General features: G+C 38.0%; 1 long non-coding RNA gene across 1 annotated transcript; it reads right to left on the bottom strand.

The window, feature by feature from the left end:
* Positions 1 to 4247: 4247 nt before the first annotated feature.
* On the bottom strand, positions 4248 to 22286 carry LOC122230985. The gene is made up of 4 exons (XR_006208053.1): positions 21824 to 22286; positions 6335 to 6486; positions 5244 to 5470; positions 4248 to 4478 (listed from the first exon to the last, which is right to left on the bottom strand). It is a non-coding gene; the product is annotated as an uncharacterized LOC122230985 (long non-coding RNA).
* Between the last annotated feature and the right edge of the window lie 849 nt (positions 22287 to 23135).

Genomic DNA, 23135 nt, shown 5'->3' with positions numbered 1-23135 from the left:
AAAAAAGAGAAGATATTTTTCAGATTTTACCAGAAAACAGACAAGCAGGTAGAAATAATCATTTACTAAAACACTTATGGAAACAAACCTCACATTAGGTAACCTATAGTTAATAAATAAAAATGCCTATGAATACTTTCCTAACAGCAGCATATTTAAGGTTAATCAGAAAAAGATATACAGGTACATACCTACATACATGAAATAAATAGTAGTTATTTCTATATTATTTATGCCATGACAGATTGGATGGATGATGAGAGAGGAGAGAGAGACAGTGGGTGCACCAGCCAGCTATCAATGCATTGTTTTATACTGTGAGAGATTCAAAGTTCATAAAACATGAAAGTATCAGAAATAATGGTACAATGAGTAGGGATGGTGATGAGCAGAGATTCTTCTAATTAAAATACAATAATAATAGTAATTATAATAATTAATTACTTTTATAGTCTTTTAAATGTTTGAATTTGAAGAGCATTGGTCAATGGGCCAGATAATTTGATAATCAAGGCTCTTCTATTTACTGGTTAGGCCACTTTAAACAAGCCACTTAAATTCTCTCAGCCACCATTTTACCATTTATTATAAATGGTATGACCATTTATTATAAAATGAATAGATTAGATCAATCTTTAAAATTACACTGAAATATAATCTTCCATAAATCAATTTCATACTTCACCCCTCCCCATCTTAACATGATTTCCCATTTCTCTTAACTCTATGTTCCCTTTCCTATGGTAAAGGATATTACATGGTGGCAAAGATAGGAAGTAAGGAGGCTTGCAAAGAATGTAAATGAAATCTCAACCTCTGTCCCAACTGCACTGATTTGTGCTGATTTGTTCTTTTTCTCAGTATTCATTTGATCTCCTAATGGGGTGCCTCACCAGAGAATAAACTTGCTTGGTTTTCCTCCTTTGAGCTAGTTAGAGAGGAAGTGCTGGAAAGTCCCCATTGGTCATCCTAATGGAGCAGATACCCTTTGATGTACTGAAGGCTGCCTCCAGAGAGTAAATGTAGGACTCTTTGAATGCAAGATGCAAAAGTATTTCTAGGATGGTAGGTAGGAAATAAAGTGCAATCAGACCCATTTTTTTCTGCAGTTTGAAAAGAGAAATCTATAAATTCCATACAATTTCAAACAGAATCCCAATGGACTTGTCTCACTTTGGATCCTGACAAACTGATTCTAAAATTTGTATTAAAAGAGCAAAAAACTATTTGAAGTATGAGAAGAATAGGGAAGTCACTCTGCCATACATCAAGTCTTATTATAAACTATATTATTTAAGACAGTACAATATTGAAGCAGAGATAGATGACTAAACCAACAGAAGGGATGAAAGAGCCCAGAAACAGACCTGTGCATATCTGGTAACTTCATACAGGAGAGAAGTATCACTGCAGATCAGCCAAGAAAATAGGGACAATTCAATAAATGGTGCTCATACAAGTAGACACATGGAAAAAAAAATTGGATTCCCTGACTCAGCCCATAAACAAAAATAAACTCTAAGTAGTTAAAGACTTAAATACAGACAACACAATTTTAGAATATTGAGAGGAATATTGCTTTTTTAAAAAACAAACAAAAGGGGCACCTGTGTGGCTCAGCTGGTTAAGTTTCTGACTTTGGCTCAGGTCATAATCTCATGGTTTGTGGGTTCAAGCCTCATGTGGGGCTCTGTGTTGGAGCCTACTTCAGATCCTGGGTCTCCCTCTCTCTGCCCCTCCCCTGCTTGTGCTCTGTCTTTCTCTCTCAAAAATAAACAAACATTAAAAAAAGACCAAAAAATAATCATAAAGGAAAAGACTAATTAGTTAGACCATATTAAAATTAGGAATTTCTGCATATCAAATGGCAATATTAAAAGGAACGATGTCATGTCAAAAGACAAGCTGAAGGAAGACACCTGTAACCAGTTTAACCTAGAAGGGATCAGTATCCGGAACAAGCAAGCCAAGAGAAAAACATGAGCACGCTATTTAAAGTTAACCATGGAAGAGAAAATTCAAGTGACCATTAAATATATAAAAAGATGCTCAACTTCACAAGAAATCAGGGAAATGCATAAGAAAACGAAAACAAGTTAACATTTCACACCCATCTAATATTACCAACTGTTGAGAAGAATATGGAGTAATAGGAACTCTTACCCACTATTGGTGCCAAAACACACTGCTTGGTGGCCTTGACTGGCTCATATTATTGAGCATAAATTGGTACAATCACTTTGAAGGGTAATTTAACAATATCTAATTAATTTGAATATGCACAGATCTTTTTTACCCAGGTAATCCATTGGAACAGACTACCAAGAGCAAAATCGTGAAAGCAGAAAAGATCTGACATTTTGGGGGAAATGACAATGAATTCATTTTGGCTGGAGCTCATGTGAAAACATGCTGGATGAAATAAAATCTTTGATTTGGCAACAAGGCACTCTGGCTCCAAGCTGAATTTCCTACTCAAATTCTATTCCATAGGCGATGAGGATCATTTGAAGACTTGATAGGACAGCAAACCCAGCAGAGCTTTGAGAATTCAAGCTTAGGACAATGAGGAAACCTCTGAATGATTATAAACTGAAGAGTGACATGATCCAACATGCACTTTGGAAAGATAACTCAGACAAAAAATGATTATTCCATCTCTGTGTGTTTGCTGCCAATCAGAGTTGATGCTCGGTGTAATCGGGTGGAGACAGGGCAAAAGGACAAATAGCCACAGAAACCAGTAAGAGACCAGATCACACTAAAGAGTAAGTCAAGACCTTCAGTGTTAAAAGTTTGTCCAACACAGACTTTATCACAGGAGAAAATTTCCTGGTGGATGTTAAGAAACAGAGCTATTACAGGATATTAAGATTGTACAATAATTTGCCTATTACAGATTTTTACTCTTTTAATAAAACCTTCTTCTTATAGTAAAAAGCTTCTCCCTTTTTGCCAATAGACAATTTTGATACAAGAATTATGTAAGAATGCTTCCCATGTTATTACTCACATATTTTTCACTGTCCAGCTTTTTATACAGCTCCTAAGAAAATAATCTACAGAAAAAGTACAGCAATGCTAGAGAAATGTAAGTGTAATAAAAGAAATATACTCATATACCCACCCTAATTCCACCTCATAAATGAACAAAGGTGCTTTGCTATGATTTAATAATATTCTTTACAGAGGTCCGTAACTAAAAGAAATTTCCAAAAAATAATCTCCAAAACAGTAAAATGCTGCTTGTTATAGACTATTGCTTATTAATACAAAAGATTGTATTGCAGAACTTACTATGTAGAGAACAATGATCTCATATTCTTATTTTCTCTTAAACATAGCCTCAGTATACATAAATGGGGCATATTACAAATGATTGTAGTATATTAACAATTCTTCTGAAAATAGTCCTATAACGACTGTCAGGTAAAACAGTACAAGAAGTGACTCACATAGTTATTTTTACACCATATTTATTTTACTCATTTTCCTACAGTATCTGAAACTGAAAGAACATCTGAAATAGTTTCTTCAAAATTTATCATAAAGAACTACTTATTCCACTTACTAAAATCCCATTCACTAATTTCTACGAAATATTAGAAGAGATTTCTGTTTTTCATCTCAAATGTACCAGTGAGAAATAAACAAAAATCTCCAGCTTTTATCCAAACATTTAAAAAATTAACACCCACTGTAAGCAAAATGTAACTGGTCTCGCTTTGTCTAAAATGCCCATTAGTTTCATTTTAGTGCTACTCTTCGGTATTTTAATACAATATTATTTGACAAAGTTTCTTGTTTATTTCCCACAATAAGAATGCCTGAACTTTGAAAAGAACATCTAAGTACCATGAATTTGAGGTGTGGATTCAAATATCCTGACTATGTGCTTCCTTTTTCTTCCTTCCAAAATTGGCATCAGTTAGCTCTTCTTGGAGAACAGATAGAGGTACCACAATTCTTAATGGGCTCTCCATTTTCAGAAGACATTCTTTTTCAAATACACATAAAACTATGGAACTAATATAAAACTACTTCCTCTAAACACAGCAGGGGATAGGTTTCAATACTGTCAATATTTTGTCCAAACCAACTTCACAAAATGAACAAGCTGGACAAATGGAGCACACGTGGGGAATCTTGGATCACAACTCCATGTATAATTATTGTCATGACTATTGTTGTCATCATAAAGTATATAGCATGCTAGCACCACTAAGGGCACAAAGAAAAGGCTGAATTTTGGCTTCAATTTTGTAACATTTTTCTCCATTATTCTTCTTGATCTATAACTAGCTTGTTTCTGCTATTATAATAGGGAAAAAACACTTACGCCCCATATGAATGTAGGAGTATTTTTTCTTTCCTTTTCTTTCCTTTCCGTAAGTGTCTCCTGAATACCCACTTCAGAAAATCACAGGATGACTTATTCATACAGGCATTTTCCCATAAAACCAGCTTCTTCGGAGATCCTCAGTAACAGGAGAGTATCATTATTAGAATCACATTTAAATGCATTTTAGGAGTTCATCACAAAATAAATTAGAAATGCCACCAACATTATCTTTCAAAATTGCTCACACAATTCTATGAAAGAACAGTCCTTCATTTAGGCTTTCAAATTTCTGACCATTAAATCTGACCCATTAGTGTCATTTTGATTAGAAAATACTGCTTACCCAGTAAAGGACTGTATCTCTGGAAGTGAAAGTAAGTTTTTCCTATATGTACAACTACATCTTCTTCAGAGAAAAAAAAGCACTCTCATGAATATCTAAAGGAAATTATTTTACCTTTCTGATATTCTCAATTACCTTTCAGATAGAAGCAAAACCAAAAATTTTGGTATGTCAGCACTAAATAAAAAACATTTAACTTTCTAGGGCTTTTTTTCTTCTTGCTACAGAGCTCATAATTATTAATATATGAATATATCATATCATGTCATATCATATATCATATCATATATATATGATATATTCGTATATTAATTCACATCTATCCCATAGATTATTACAAATGGAAACTTGACACACCAAGGATGTACAAAACCTTTGAATCAACTCATTCCGTCTTTTGTTTTTCAAAAAAGGACCTTTTGCCAAAACTTGTGCTTTGTTTGCATAGAAAATAATTTGTAACTGCTAAAAGGCAGAAAGTGTACCTCTGAGCAGTACCAGGCTCTACTGAAAGCCATGTCCCCATGAGCCCATCATAACCTGGATTCTGACAACTACCTCCATTTCCTACAGTTGCGGTCCTTTCAGCTTGCATCCCTGCAATCTCCATGAGGATGCAAAAGCTGTCATTTCTTCTCTTTTAAAAGTAACTCATAACTCTAATTTAATATATTTAAACTGTGGGCTAAACATTCAGATGATGCACCAGGGTTACAAGATCCAGCCCTTGCTCTCAAGGGGATGTTTAATGAAGCTTCATAATGCTGCAAATTAATTCTGGTACCCTGTCAGAAAGAAACAAATAATTAAGTGCCCATTGAAGCAAAACAAATACTCCAATATCAATATAGCACATAAGACACCACAACTTGTCAGGTAATTTAGGGTGCTGGAATTCTTTCAATGTAACTGACAGTAGCAGGCCCAATTTTCAAGGTAATCTGGAAATTTTATCATGTATTGAAATGCAGTTCCTTTTCAACGTTGAACACTGCACATTTTAACAGCACTTATTTCACAGCCTCATGCACAGCCCATTTATTCCGCTGTCAAAACCTGGGGCCAAGGAAGCTAGGACCAGGAAAAAGCACCAAAGAAACTCATGTATAGTACTCACTTCCCCTTTAGAAGGACCCTAACTAAAACTACTTTGCATTCATAAAGAACTGAAATTATAAGAGCAAACAACAGTGCGATTTGACTGACTTATATGACACCTGTGACTGAAGATGCTATAATTTCCCTCATTAACCAAACACAAAACAAGAATTAATGAGTAGAAGCAGTAGGGGTTTGGAGATAGCCTGAAATTTTTTGGTCTCTTTTTTTTTAGGGACTATACTTGAATCTTACATTGACCCCCAACTCTAAAACTACTTTACAATAGCTTTTCTTGTCTTAAAATTGAAATGGATTAAACCTACCTTTCTTCCATGGTTATCTTCAACAACTTAGGACCCAAAATAAAACCTCTTTCTCTCTCCCTCTCTGCCAACCCTCCCCCTGCCTTTAATTCATTTCTTAGGTTTTGCCTATATATGCATGGATGAATTCACATGCTTTTTTAGTTAGAGAAGCCCTAGCTGCTGTAACAAATAAAACCAAAAGTTTCAGAGACCCAACATAATTAAAATTTCTTGATTTCTCACCTAATAATACTGAACAGGAAAACAGAAGGAATAGCCCTTCAATGAAGCCATAGGAACTCAGGATTACATAAATTCTGCCATCTTTACCAGAAAGCTTGTAAATTCATCCTGGGAGTTATCACCTTCCCAACTGGCTAGAGGGAAAGAAGAGCCTGGAAAAGAGTAGGACAGAAGAGTATGTGTCGGGCTTGAAAGTCACGGGCATCACTTGCAGTCCCTTTCCATTTACTAAACCCAATCAGCGGCTAAATCTAACAAGAGGGTCTTGGAAAATGCGGTCCCCAGCAGAACAGCCACTTCTCACCAACAGCTCCATAACATGTAAGCTGAAGGGCTGAGGGACAGCACAAATATTTTGCTTGAAAGTTCCATGTTCCATGTTTCTATCATACATGTGTCCTCATCAGAGACATGAGCTCTAAGGCAGCTTGGGACCAAGCCTGGTTGGCTGCTGCCTGATACTGTCAACCTCGGTTTACCTGTAAGTTACCTTTGAGATACATGTTGGGGTAAAGAAAAAAAAAAAAAAAAGCATGAAGAGACTCAAGATGACTACTGATTTTTTCATGTGTTAAGTGATTTTGAAAATAAATGTTATTTGTGACATCCACAAGCTATCAAGTGTTAAAATTCATATCTCAATACAGTTTTCCTGTTCCATGCAACTACTAATTTTGATGCATAGGAAACTAAGAAAGGGTAGTAGAAATCAACTTTTATCTCCAGTAGTAGAATATGTGATATCCATGGCATTTCCAGTTTAAATCAGTGAAGAAGTGGGTCTTTAATATAGTCTGTAATGGTCTTTAATACACTCATATATCTCATACAAAAGAGTTGTATGCTGTAAACATGACCTATTCATTTTCTACCAAAGGAAATGTGACCATAATTTCAGCAGAAACTTGTAGTTCTAGCAGTCAGCTATGAAGAGTTTCGCAAAGGTATTTTTGAAACTTTTTAATGACATCAACCTCTGCCTCTGGCCCTCATCTTTTTACTGGCAATTCTAAGAGGATTGAATAAATCTAATGAAACATTGAACTCTTTCAAGTGGCTAGTAATCCATAGAAAGTGTACTAGTTAGAAATCATTATTGCCTGAGCTATATCAAAAAAAAATTGAGTAGAGCACTAGGTCATAATCTTCCAAGAAGAAGTTATAAATAATTCAGTCTACATCTCATGAAAATCATCTGGAAAAAAAAAATGAATACTATGCAGCTCTTTCTGCTACTGAAAAAAATTGGAGAACAAAGTAATTTGCAAGAGTGGCAATCAGGGGTAAGATATTTGCCATGGTAAATGATAAAAATAACTGAGATTTAAAATTTCTAGAAAGAGGTGAAAAGTTATAATCACTGAGCCTTCTTTACATGTTGCACAACATCTCACCCGTTTGAGACAGAATGAAAGGATACAGGAAACCTCCCACTTCTCCATACAACACACATCACCAACTACCTCTGCAATATTTTCTACCTATTCCCCTGAATTGTACGCATGTCCTTGCAAAGTAGTTCTCTCTTTGAAATTCACAACAGCAACAAATTTACATATGAACTCTAACTCTGATGTGAATTTAACTGAACACTGATGTGGTTAAGTATAATTAAGGGCACCAAGACGGGGGGGGGGGGGGGGGGGGGGGGGGCGGGCAGGGGTGAAAAGTGTGTTAGAGCTGACAATATGTTATGCATAGCAACTTGGTCCAATTTAACTTTTGATCAATAGTGGCGTTTGGGAGTAAAGAGAAAATAGACTGTGCATATCAATTAAAAATTGGTCTGAAATAACAGGAGCCACTTCGGATGAACTTCAACTGCATTTAAAAAAAATGTGATTTTTTAAAAGGCCAATATAATGCCTGGCTACTGCCTAGATTCCACTTTTACATGAGATCTAGAAAACTGCAGACCCAGTGCTGGTCTACACAATGTATAACATTTCCCATTTTGCATTTTGTGATTTGAAAGAGAAATACACTTGTACCCATCCAGATGAACTATGCAGTGAATGGCAAGTACTCTCTGGCAGAAAACCACATGCTGTGGATTTATTTTCACTTGAGAGGCTGCTCCAACATGTGCTGCAACTCAGTTTCTTGGGTATTCTCTTGGGGGCTCTCCAATCAGCCACTCAGCAACCTTATCTGCCCTTTTCAACATAACTCATTATGGTAACAATGGAAGCTGATCCCCAAAAGATAGCAGCAATATAAATCAGAAACCTGTTTCCACTCTCTATATTTACAATTTGTTCTCTACCTTAGCATGGCATGACACTTTGCTTATTCTTGTTAGCCTCTCAGGGAAAAAAAAAAATCATTCTATAATCTTGCTATAGTCTGTTTCTCATTTCATATATAAATATTAGACTCAGTTAGCCCTGAATAGCAGGAAGAGCACAAGCAAGATTTTTGTTCCAAATCACTCAATGCTATTCTGGGGTTGGGGGGCTTTGGACGAAGGGCTGAGTATCATTGACACACATTGTTACTTAGTTTCAGGTGTACAACACAATGATTCAACAAGTTTATACATGATGCTGTCCCCCCTACATCACTATTACAATATCATTGACTGTTATTCCTTATGTTGTGCCTTTTATTCCCATGATTTATTCATTCTGCAGCTCAATGCTATTTTGACTGGAGGAACTTTAATTTTGTAATGTGAAGTATTATTAAATATGCTACATAAATAAATTACTTAAACCAACAATCTTAGTGAGATAATTCAGTATCCTTGTTACCCTGAAATACCTCCACAGTAGATATATGATACTTCACACATAAACTCCAATTACGCTAATTACAATGCAGGGGGAAAACAGCCTTTGTTTTGTAAATGCCTAATAAAATTGAGCATCAGAGCATTCCAAATGAACACATTAGGCATTGGTTAAGCAACAAGTCTCTTTGTCAGGTTATTTACAGGGACCAAGAGAAACAGCCTTCTCAGATATTTCCTCTTGCCATAATTCTCCAACCTGGGCCCGAATATTTAATAGCTAAACTTAAGTTAAACCAGGGGAGAAACAAAAACAAACTGCTATTTATATTTATAACCCAAACTAATTTTGCCCAATTATCTTTGATGAGACTAATCAAATAAAGTCACTATTTGATTCCATGAGGCATCTAACCTATCTATCTGAAGACATGTTTGGGTTGAATTAAGACAAAGCACAAGAACATCACGGGTTCTTTATAAGCTACTCCAAGAAAGCTATAAAGCATTGAAAGATGTATATACCATCCTGAAAGCAGGAGGGAATTATCTAGAGAAAGAGAAAGAATATAGAAAGGGAAAATGACAGAAAAGGATGACATATAGCAATAATATGGCTTATGGTGATCCCGTGATTTTAAAACCTTATTTTCCAGTAATCATCTTTTCATTCATTCTATGAGTATACACCAACTGAACACTAGTTATACTAGCCATAAAACTACTGAACTCAAGTAAAAGATCTAAATGTCTGGATGTAAAGAAGCAAAATAATGGCACTATTTCTCATCCTATTCTCACTCCATCAGAAAAAGAATATTCTGGTTTCTTGGCCATCAAAAAGAATAGAATCTTGCCATTTGCAATGATGTGGATGGAACTAGACTGTATAATACTAAGCAAAATCAGTTGATCAGAGAAAGGCAAATACCATATGATTTCACTCATATGTGGAATTTAATAAACAAAACAGATGAACATATGGGAAGGAGGGGGAAGAGAAGAGAGGGAAACAAACCACAAGAAACTCTTAACGATAGAGAACAACCTATGGGTTGAGGGAGGTAGGTGGGAGAGGGGCTACATGGGTGATGGGTACTAAGGAGAGCACTTTTTGTGATGAGCACTGGGTGCTCATAAATAAATCACCAAATTCTACCCCTGAAACCAATATTGCACTGTATGTTAACTAAAATTTAAATTTAAAAAAAAGAATAAAAAGAAAAGAAATATTCCAGGAATATGGTGGCCACATAGTTCTTGAAACTTCTTAAATCTTCACATAAACACAGAGCAGAAAAACAATTTAGGGACAGCATTTCTATCAAGCTAAGTGACAAGACCTCCCCCACAAACCCTAAATTTCAAGACAGTGAGAACAAATCACTAACAACCACAAGATCTGCAAGGTATCAGTGTTTGTGCAGAAGAAAACAAAGAGAAACAATACAGTATCTGATGATCCTGAGGACAAGAAATGCACCTGAAACTGGAGGGATTTTGCCCAATCTAACGGTGGGAAAGTACAAGGAAATGGCATCAAGGACTGAAGGAAACAGAGTAGACTAGACCCTATAAAACTGACCAGACAGGCTTCTCTTCTCAAAGAGACCCACATGCTGAAAAGAAACGGGTGGGAAGTGAATCAAAATTTCACAGAACAAGGAAGACAGAGATGAAGTGAAAAAGGAAACAGATGCAGGAAATCTCAGAAAGCAAGCCACCAGCTTTTGAACACTACTCGACAGTAAAGGAAGAAGAAATCCCAAGTTAGAAAGCATTATTAACAGTAAGACTATGGTTTTGAGTTGTCTTTTCCTATGAAGAGGAGCCAACACTTCTTGGACAAATAGTTGATTTCATGTCCGGGGCAGGCTAGGTACAAAACAATCCTGAAATACCTTGTCAAAAAGAAGCAAAGACTACCAGACCTGTTAAAAGGACTCAGTAGACAACTTTATGAGGTTTCCACTGGTCAAAGATGGGACAATTTGGCTTCAATAAGGGAAATAATTCCCATGGATTGAAATCAACAAATATGCATAAATCCATTCATTTATATTTAAATTAAAAATTAAATTATCATCTTCAAAGGATGCAAATAAAGAGAAAGAAAGAAGCATTTATTCTGCCTTTCCTACATGACTAGACCACTGGATAAACAAATAATAGATGAGAGCAAGTGTCTATTTATAAAATATTTGAGATTACAATTTTTTAAATGATGGATTATCTTCATTTGCAACCACCCCCCATTCAATGCCTGATAACAAAAAGAGACAATCAGACATAGGTATGTTCTACTGACTTGCTAAAATGTTACACATGAGTATGACCAACCCTCTGAATCCTGTGGCACATTTTCAGAAAATAGAGAGGAGAATAGAACGTGTTAACTTAGCCAAGTATATATAGTTAACAAAATCTAGACAATAGGAAACTTGACAGTTCAGATTATCTAGGTCCTTCAACAAGAAAATTTTAAGGAAAAGAAAGGGATGAGACAGGGGTGGGGAGAAAAACTGTAGATTAAAAGAGAATCTAAAGACATCATTTTTTAATGCAAAAGACTAAGATACAATGTATAAAAATGCACTGTTGGTAAAAAATGTATATATACAAGGACATAATTACTATAAAAGTCAAGATAATAGTTAATATGACAGAAGGGAGTGTTTGTAACTGTGAAGGGCCTCACCAAAGGGTTTCTGGGATGGCAGGCATGGTTCTGTCTTTTGGTTTGGATGACAGTTACCACAGTGACTATTTTAAAATAATTCACTATCGGGGCGCTTGGGTGGCTCAGTAGGTTAAGCGGCCAACTTCAGTTCAGGTCATGATTTTCTGGTTCATGAGTCTGAGCCCCACATTGGGCTCTGCGCTGACAGCTCAGAGCCTGGAACCTGCTTTGGATTCTGTGTCTCCCTCTCTCTCTGCCCCTCCCCCACTCGTGCTCTGTCTCTCTCTCTCAAAAATAAATATTTTAAAATAATATTAAAATAAAATAAAGTAATTCACTATCAAGAAATATTAATAAAAGGAGAAATGAAAGGGGAAAAAATGGGGGGGGGGGGAAGCAACAGGAGACTTGTGGCTGTGGGAAGACGGTAGGGGCTATGCATAAATTTCTGTCTATGCAATCAGAAAAAGACTGAATTAAGATTCTCAAACACCCACCTTCCACCTCCAATGAAACCTTAAAGAATATTAAAGCAGAGGCCAATAGCAGGTCTTTAGTAGAAAGTACCCTGTTTCCCCCCAAATATCTGTGTGTTCAGATTTTTTTTTTGTCACAGTATTTTTGCAGGACTAAGTTACAACACTCACTATAGATCCCACAATCAAGAAATAGAAATACTGTCCTAGGAAACTTATACTTTATACTGACAAGAAAAGAATTTGCCTCAATGTTCCATCATCTCATGTAAAAAACAAGAAGTTGGAATTGAAATGTTTCAGATGATTTTATTTTATTCTATTGTTTTTTTTCTTTCTATATCCATAACGTCTATAACAATAACATAGTTTTGGCATGGCAATATATTGTTATGTATTGTATAATAATATATGAAAGTATAATTTGATGAAATGACAATTCTGAAGCCTGAAGCAACTACAAACGCTTAACATAAGACAGGGGAAGATGGGTGAGGAAGAAGCCAATTTCTTGAACTGAATTTGAAACCATGCTGTGGTTGTTACTCTTCTGCTCCCCACAGCATTACCTGGATACAAACTCCCTTACTGTGGAAGGGAAGAGTAGCACATTCAGCAAACAAAATGTCATTTCTACTACCTTGTTATGGGGCCCCACGGAGGATTTTTCACCATACTGCCTTCTACCCTGAAGGAGTCAGGGCATCAGCTAGGGAGAGGGAAGGAAAGACCATCTTACAACCTATTTAGTCCATGAAGCACATATGCAGAATCTTTTTATTTTTTAAATTTTTTTAATGTTTATTTATTTTTGAGAGAGAGAGACAGAGAGAGAGAGCAGGGGAGGGGCAGAGAGAGGGAGACACAGAATCCAAAGTAAGCTCCAGGCTCTAAGCTGTCAGCACAGAGCCCAACGCCAGGCTCGAACTCATGAACCACAAGATTGTGACCTGAGCCAAAGTCAGATACTTAACCAACTGAGTGACCCAGGTGCCCATAGCTGGAATCTTAAAAAGCGTCCAGTTAGTTATTTACTGTCGGTTCAAACAATTTAGTCTACAGCGGGGGCAGAGATCTAGGAGGTTTCCTGCAAAGGAGTCATAGTCCAACTGGTCTCTTGGAGGATAGCATGCAAGCCCTCTCTGACCAGAAGAGACTCTCCGTCAGAGCCCTCCAGGAACTCCCTCCTGCTCCTCACTGCCATTCCCTCCTTTTAACCCTACACCCCCATACCCCAATCCTACCCCTTTGTTCTCTTCTAGTTGGCCTCCAGAGAGGGATTTCAATCAGTCCCTTCTCTCTCTGGCTCTCTCACTGCTTAGGCATAAAGGATGCTTCGAATTCCCCATGGTGGTGTGACCTTCAAATAGGATATCCAAAAAACAACCAAGCCATCCTGTAGCGGGAGAAATAACCTACTGCCAGCATACCTCTTCAACCTTATTCTGCTGAAGCAGAAGCTTTTCCTTTGCCAGCTTTCAGTTATACTATCAAAAACCTCCATCCACTGCATCAAACTTAACATCCAGGAAAAAAGGCAGGATTGCCACAGAGCTAATGCAAGGAGAATCAGTGTTTATGACTTAATAAAAATTTCAGATTTATATCACAGATATTTACATACATAGGCATACCACATCTTCTGTGGTATGTGTAAGACCATTACTTGAAAAATAATAATGGAAATCCCCAGGAAAACAACGCTAAATGGGGAATCATGAAGAATAAGAAACCTCTGATGTAAGGAAAAGTAGGGCTGGGTTTCAGGAGCTGGCCTTTAGGAGGCCTACGTGAGTCTCCAAGAAAGCATACAGTCACAGAAAGAGTTGTTTCAAAAAGGGCTTTGAAACATCAGCAAGAGTTATGAGCAGAATTACAGAATATAGTTGGGGCACCTGGGTGGCTCAGGTCATGATCTCGCTGTTTGTAAGTTTAAGCCCCACATCGGGCTCACTGCTGTTAGCCTGTCACCACGGAGCCCACTTCAGATCCTCTGTCACCCTCTCTCTAGCCCTCCCCTGCTTGCACTCTCTCTGAAAAATAAATTTTTTTTTAAAAAGCATGACTATATGTAGTAGGTGACCAATAAATAGTTGTTGAATGACTGATTAAAAAATATAGTGTGGTTGATGACACATGCCACCATTCAAATGTGCAAAAAAAAAAAAAAAAAAAAAAGGAACTACTTTCAACAACAAATCTCATCTTGCTTTTGAGCCCACTGAACAGTAATAACCATCTTCAACTCATCAATGATCAGAACTGAGTCTCTCTCAGTTTTCAGCTTTTATCTACTTTTCAGCTATTATCTCAGTCGCTTCAGGATTTAAACTCAGTAAATTACATCTTTTTTCCTCCTTCCTTCTGATGACCTCTTAGCCAGGGACTTTCTAAGTTCTTGCAGACTTGAGGCAGAGACGTTTTGGCAATAATGTGCTCTGGTCTAGCTTGTCCCAACTGGCTCATCATCCTGCTAATGTGAGATTGGTCCCGTCCATTTCCAACTTGCACCCAGTGTTGAAAGGGATAGGCCCTCCTCCAGACTCCAGCCACACGGTCGGTCCCCACATGTGGCAGCCTCCTTGTCCTGACTCTATGGCTCTTGCAGTCCTCTTAGCATTTATGCATACCCCACATGCACTATGAGAAAGGTCCACTCCCCAGATGACACACACAAGCCACAGGAACCTGCTAGCACAGGCTGATTTGCCTAGACCTCTTCTTCAGACATTTCAAAGCAACCACAGCCGGCAGCTATGCATGCTGAATATACTGAAGGTTTGACTTCATTAAGAGAGTTGCCGTTTCTCCAGGCTACACCATGAGAAACAAGGAAGCTTCCTTGTTCCAGACACTCCAAATCTCTCTGGCTTTCCCTACCCTTTGCCTCCTTCCCAAAGATTTGATTGTGGAGGGGGTGTGGGGGAGAGGTTCAGGAATGAAGACACTCTGACTTTTGGCTTTTCTCCTCCTCCTTCCTCAGGCCCCTGCATAAGAAGCATTTTTCTCCTTCCCCTTGGATATCATTTATTTGTGTCACTGTTCTCCATTGGTATTATACAAATATTAATTCCCACTCTGTAGGAGGTTGTAAGACTTGAATAAAATATTATGTAAAGCTTTCCTGTCTATTCAGTGCTCTCCTAATTTTACCCCAACAGTGAGTTGTCTCAGTCCCAAAATCTGCTTGGACACTTATATGCCCAAACCCACAGATACATGTCCAGAGTCCAACAGTGGGTCAAAAGACAGAATCCTGGTAAAGGCCAGGACTCCTGGTATGTAACTAAACTTCTCAAGCTTTTCCACAATAAAAACTTCTTTCCTGAAAGATCTGTGAAAAAGAAGAGCAGAAACATTTGTTTATTCTTTCAGGAAACACATCTACTGAGAACTTCGGGTCTATGAAGCACAGTGCTCATTACTGGGGAAGAAGAAGGTAGGAGGGCAATGAGGGTCACATTCACAAAGATGAAAAAGCACTTTTGTGTGCTCAAGAGAACTTGGAGCATTTGGTATTGCTTGAGCATTCTAGTGAGATTCTTGGCTGGAAAGGTAAGAGACGTAGGTGAGGAGAGCCTTGAAGCTGCCCTAATGAGCTCTAACTTGGCTAAAGGGGGAAATGTGGTTAATACTGGTAATATATGGCTGCAGCGACAGTGCAGAGAATGTTTTAAGGAAGATAAGATTAGAGATGAAGAGACCATTTTATAGGCTGTTGTAGTAGTAACCCAGGTCAGGTATTATTATATGGGCTAAAATGAATAGTAATAGGGATAGAGGATGGGAAAGATACAAAAGAGGAAAAGATTTTTTTTGAAGTGTCAAAATCAGTAGTCCTATTTTTACTCATTTTTTTCTCCCTTTGGAGCCACAGTTAAGACCTTCCCATAAACCGAACTTGTGTAATTAAAGCACATTTTATATTAAAGCATGTTATAGAAAAACATTCCACAGGTAAATGAATGTGGAAGTGTAAGAATAAATTTTGTGATTAAAAAGGCATATATTTTCAAATAAATCTTTTACTATATTGCCATGTTTAAATCTTGACTTTGGCTTTAGAGTAGGGAAATCTGGATTTAAATTTTGGTTCAGATACCTTTTTAACCACTCTGAATAGAATATAACATTTATGAAATTAGTATAATCATTATTCTATCAAAGGAGATTTGGAATACCAAACGAATTGACCAATGAAAGTAGAGTTCCCCACCATGGAAGAAAATGTGTCCTATTCATCTTAAAACTTTTCCCAAGTATAGAAACAAGAAAGCATCCAAAGCAAGCGAGAAGCAAGCTAACTTCTATACCAATATCTGATTAAGAAAAGTGGTTAAACTGATGAAGCACTATTCTAAGCATTTTTCATAGATTATCTGCAATCCTCACAATAACAGCCAGTAAGTGATAGAGGTGGGATTCATCTGGCACTGACCCATGTAATCTTACATTACACTCACAGCCTCTTAATAATAATCATTCTTACATGGCTGGGACAAAACTTATATACAAAAGTAAGTAGTTTTCTGTGTAAAAATAATAACCAATCAAAAATATAATGGAAAAATAACAAAACAAAGAGAAAAGATATCTAACATGCTTCAAAAGTTTAGATGAATAAAACATTAAAATGCAACTAAAGAGGGGTGCCTGGGTAGCTCAATTGGTTCAGCATCCGACTTTGGCTCAGGTCATGATCTCATAGTTTGTGGGCTCGAGCCCTCCGGTGGGCTTGAGCCCTCTGGTGGGCTTTGTGTTGACAGTTCAGAACCTGAAGCCTGCTTCAGATTCTGTGTCTCTGCTCTCTCTCCCCCTCCCCTGTTCGTGCTCTGTCTCTCTCTCTCAAAAATAAATAAACATTAGAAAAATAAAATAAAATGTAGGGGCACCTGGGTGGCTCAGTCGGTTAAGCATCCGACTTCGGCTCAGGTCATGATCTCGCAGTTCCTGAGTTTGAGCCCCATGTCAGGCTCTGTTCTAACAGCTCAGAGCCTGGAGCCTGCCTCTGATCTCTGTCTCCCTCTCTCTCTGCCCCTCCCTCCCTCCCTCTCTCTCTCTCTCTCAAAAACAAAATAATAAACATTAAAAAAATTTTTTAATAAAATAAAATGCAACTGAAGAAACTAGAGACACTTAATAAATTAAAAGATATAACCTATTCTTGGGTGGATAGATATTAATTCTGTATTAATACGTGATCTCTACAACAATAACAATAGGCTTATTTATTAAGAACTACTCAAGGGGCACCTGGCTAGCTCAGTTAGTTAAGCATTTCACTCTTGGTTTCCACTCAGGTCATGATCTCACAGGAGGTCGAGGCCCACCTAGGGCTCTGTGCTGATGGTGCAGACCCTGCTTTGGATTCTCTCTCTCCCTCTCTCTGCTCCTGCCCTGCTCGTGCACATGCACATACACACACTCTCCCTCTCAAAACAAATAAACATGTATAAAACAAAAAACAAAGATATATACACCCTATGTTCATCACAGTATTATATACACAGTCAAGATATGGAAGCAACCTAAGTGTCCATGTATCCATCCATACATAAATGGATAAAAAATATATATACATATATGTATATTTATAAACACACACACACATACATACATACAATGGAATATTATTCAGCTGTAAAAAAAAAAAAAAAAACAATGAAATCTTCCCATTTAGCAACATGGATGGGCCTAGAGGGTATTATGCTAGGTGAAATAAGTCAGACAGACAAAGACAAATATCATGATTTCACTCACATGTAGACTCTAAAAAACAAATGAACAAACAAAACAGAAAGAGGCTCATAGATACAGGAAACAAACTGCTGGTTACCAGAGCTAGAAGCACTCATGGGAATGAGAAAAATAGGAGAAGAGGATTAAGAGGCACAAACTTTCAGGTATAAAATATAATTCATGGAGATGTAATATACAGCATAGGGAATATAGTCAATAATATTGTCATAACTTTGTATAGTGACATACAGTAACTACACTTATTGGGGGATCATTTCATATCTATAAAAATATCAAATTGCCATGATGTACATCTGAAACTAATAGGACGTTGCATGTCAATGCTACTTCAATAAAAAATTAAATATATGCACATATAAAATCTAAAGATGATCTAATTAAATGATCCTTTTTTTGATATCTGATTAAGAAATCAAAACATCATTAAAAACTTAAGGTTTTCAGATGTCATTATTTCCATTCTAAAGTGAAATTCCAATGATCTCTTTGCCAAAAATTAATATTGAATTTTTTTTTGTACTACTACAAAAGGCTTTTTAATGCTGGGATTCCTTCAAAAGCAAACAAAGACAAATAATCAGAAAAATATACTCATAACAAAGAAATGTTGCTAATTTATATGCTGCTTATACATCTTTGCATTTTTTTGTGGTATTTATCACACTGTGTTGCATGGCTAAGAACCAAGCACAAGCTTCTTTCACACGGTAAAGCTCAATAAATACTGCTGTTCATTAAAAAATTAAAAAAAAATTAAAAAGTACTGGAACAGGAAGAGGCACTCCTCAATCTCACCACACCCCAGGACCTATGCAGCAGGGACTACTGCGGTGGCTTCAGTATAACTCACTGCACATTAGAAATAGAATTCTACCTGTGTTCAGCTCAGGCAACACAGCAAAGAAGAAGTGCATTTTGTGCATAATGGAAATGTGCTTAGAGCAATCTGCCTTCTGAAAAGTTCTTACGGCACTAGGGGATGCTGCCATCCCCAAAGTGACAGACAATTTTAAATTATGGTTTGGTTTTACCATTTTCATAGAAAAATTACTGACATTTCTCTTAAGATTGTTTTCTTGAAAAATGAGATGTTGTTACAATTACTGCAAAATAAATGAGAGTTGGCTAAATGATAACACTTAATATCTATTTTTTTCCTAGAAGAGTATTCTGTGGATCCTCAATCTAAAGAATCTGTTCATTTTCTTCCATTGTATTCTTAAATATTACAAAGCAATAAAAGTTATGAGATAGAAGAAAAGCTAGTATCAAATACCATTTTTACTTATAATTTAGCAAATAGCAAAAAGCAGAAAAATTCGTGCAGTATAACTATGGAGAAATATATATTTTCATACTTTGTTGATGGAAATGTAAACTGTATTCTTTTTATATAAAAGATATTCCAACCATAGGGAAATTTGAAAACATCTGTAAAAGTAAATATACATATACCATTCTAGATGAGCAATTTTACTTCTAGGAAGTATTCTTCTCCATATACATGCACATGTGTGCAAGCATAAACTTTTGAGCATATTCACTGCAACACTGCTTGAAATGGGGAAAAATGGAAACAATCTTCATCATAACTGTACTTAAATCATGACTCATTTATGTATACAGTATACAGCTATCAAAAAATAAATAAATAAATAAATAAACAGCCTTATATATACTAGCATTAAATAATCTCAACTAAATATCCTTAAGGGGAAAAAACAGTTACAAATAGAAAACTGTGTGCATAATATACTACTCTGTATAAAGAAAGGATAAGTACAGTGGCTAAGCCCAGCTCTAGTGTCAGACATTTCTAGGCTCTGCCACTTACTAGCCGTAGGCATAATAGTTTGTGAATCTGTAAAGTGGGCATAATAGTAGCCCCTAGTTCATAGAACTGTTGGATGAACACATTAGTAAGGCAAAGACGGCTCGCTGATGGCCAAACACAGTTCCTCTTCATCTGTGGGCACAATAAACCATATCTGCCAGCCTCTTTTGCACTAAGGTGTGGGGACACGACTGAACTCTAGTCAATGATTGGCAGACCTGGCCGATAAAAGCCTCTCACATGCTATGCTTTATGCTCTTTGCCCTTTTGCCAGGCAGATATTAATGGCCAGGTCAGTCTCAATGACACATATGAAAGACTGCAAAGCCTCTTTTAGTTGGGGTCCTTTAATGACTCACTGGAACAAAGACTCCCTTCACCACACACACATACTGCTCACCTAGATTACTTTCCATTGGGGTTGAAGAATAACTTTTAGGGTCAATTGTCACAGCAAGCTCTTACTAAATGTTTGCTGCCATTACCACAGTTATTACTTTTTTTGTTATTAGCACATAACTTATCTCTGAAAGGTAGGTAAGAAACCAGGAACAGTGGTTGCCTCTGGCAAAGGAGACTGTCAGTCCTCTTACATCTCTTAAACTTTGTGCATCTGCATGTCCGATATGCATAGATCATGTCTGAATCAGCAGGCTAGCCTGTACTATGCTGTGATCAATTAGCCCTGAAACCTCAGAGTCTTAACACAGCGGAAGTTAATTTCTCATCAACACCAGAGTCTGACAAAGACCTGGAGGTTCAACTGCCTGCAGCTCCTCCACAAGGTAACTCAAGAATCCAGACTGTCTCATCTGCCAACCCCTTCCCTTACCGCAGCACCGAAGGGAGAAACAGGCACACCCTTTGCTAACTGCCATCACTGCTCCCATTTCAGTGGCACGACCCCACTGAGAACCTGAGAAATGGAGCTCAGCCCTGTGTGCTTGGTAATTACATGTCTTGATGAATGCCCTTACTTCCCCATGACCTCTGGGGAAACTCTGACAATACAAAAGACACAGGATAAGGTTACTTTCTTGGCCATTTGCTATGCTACAATGTTTCTTTTAGCTGTGAACATACAGATTGAGGAACCTGTCTCTACAAAAGCATGATGTATGAAGACCTAGGCTATTCCAGGTCTATCAGATAACTGATATAAGATACAACAAATAAAAATAACTAGAGCTTAGGTGTTCTTGTATCTTACACTCTATCATAAGAGCTTTGTTGTGTGCTTTCTGTTTTAATATCTCTACCCAAGAACTGCAGAAGTTCACCTCTCAGCACTCCAAGTGAGAAAGTTAAATCTGTGATCAGATGCTTTCGCTAGCAATATTCTCGAGTACATAAAAGGAAGGCAGGTCACTTTTCTTGAGATGAGAAGCAGTGACCAAGCTATGGTCCATCACCACACTTGTCCATCACCAGCCTCTTTTTGCCCAAATCTCCCCAGACTTCGAAAACAGAAGAGAGGTCGCACATCGCTGCTTGGACGGAGTCCTCATCAGGGGCTCAGAACTAGTAAGAGTAACAGCTACTGATTTCCTGGTATTTATCATTAAAGAACAGCTTTTGAGCTGAAAATCCTTCTAACTGGTATTTGTCTCTTTCATTTGCTAACTCATTCAAAAATCTATTAATTTGGATGCTATCGATTAAAGGAGTATTAATTAATGATTAACTGACAATTAATGAATTAGATATTTGTCAATTATAACATACAATACCCTTTGTAATGAGGTACAATTGACATAACATTAGTTTCAGGGGTACAATGCAATGATTCCCTGTTTGTATATATTGCTAAATGAGCACAGCAAGTCCAGTTAACATCCATCGCCATACATAGTTACAATTTTTTTTTCCTTGTGATGAAAACTTTCAAGACCCACTCCCCTAGGTACTTTCAAATATGCAATACAGTATTATTAACTTCAGTCACCATGCTGTACGTTACATACCCATGATTTTCCGAATTTCCAGTTATAAAATGAATAAGCCATACCCGTTTTTATACTGCAGAGGGCCGCCTCTCACTGACAACTGCATTGTTCAATCCCCTCGTGAAGGGGATGGGTGAAAAAGCCATCTACCCCATCACAGGGTGCTGATAGATGTGCTGGGTCAGAAAGAGAGAGGAATGCTCTGAGGCATGCTATTCAGGGGAAAGCTTCAAGGAACAGGCAGCAATGGCTTCCTGGGATGAATTTTAGACACCCCGCAGCTGCCTGGTGGAATAACTGGCACCAGGGATGTGCGATGGAGCGGCACTTCGGGGCTGCTGCTGCCCAAGACCCGGCAACCGGCGCCCACAGAGCTGCCAGGGCCTTTCCGGATTCGCAAGGCTTTGCGGCCCAGGCATGCGCAGTTCACTCCCCAGTTCAGGCCTCAGTCATCCCCCCCGTTCCTCGCTTTTGGGCCACACCCCGCTCGCATGCACCTTTCCGGGGCTCTGAGGCGAGGCACCATTCACTGTGACTCTGGGTGAGGGAGCGAGGCCATGAGGATTGGGTTTTGTGTTAGAAATGGAATGAGCCAGATTCCTTTGGATTGAGTCTCGGAGGAGAGCCCGCCAGTCCCCTGAGCGCCCAGGTTTTTCTCATCCCAGCTCTCTCCTGCTAATTTCCGGTGGGAACTCCTGAGATCCCGCGAGAATAGGTTAGGACGTGTACTCCCGGCCATGTCCGTTTGCCTCCAGCCTGATTCTGCCTATGTCTGAACGGCCGCTGATGATCAGCCTGCTCCAGTACATTGCCCTTCCATGGGGACCTGCACTTACTCCCCCTACACCTCCTAAGTTCCATAGCCCACACTGTGGGACCCAACTGCACCCTGTTTGCCTTCCTGAAAAAAAAAAAAAAAAGAGGGCGGGGAGGTGGGGGCAGGTATTCAAGGTCTTTAGGTCACGAATTCCCGTTTTTTTAATGAACACATCAGACGGAAAACTAAATGTAAATATCGATCATTGGATCCTACTTTGCTCTTTCTCCCTCTATGGCAGAGTCATTTCCTGCTGTTCTCTTCCACATTTCCCTGTCCTCTTGCAAATCACTAGATTTGGCCAAAGGGCTGTGAGCAGAAGTAAGGTGTGTCAGTTCTAAACCAAAGTATTTGGGAACCAGTGAATGGCTCTCTTTTCGTACTATAGGGACTTGGAAGCCTCCTGTTTTAGATGGCAGAGCTACGGGATATTATAGGCCTGGACCTTGGAGTCACCATTTGAAAAGGAGCTGCTCTGTAGAATTACCAGATGTGTGGTGCATTATGCATGACTGAGAAATAAATTTTTATGTGATAAGTCACTAACATTTAAAGGC

Source organism: Panthera tigris, chromosome A1 (assembly GCF_018350195.1).
Source record: "Panthera tigris isolate Pti1 chromosome A1, P.tigris_Pti1_mat1.1, whole genome shotgun sequence".
Lineage (NCBI taxonomy): Eukaryota > Metazoa > Chordata > Mammalia > Carnivora > Felidae > Panthera > Panthera tigris.
The sequence above is the reverse complement of the archived record's forward strand: the minus strand, read 5'-3'. Positions and strand labels throughout refer to the sequence as shown.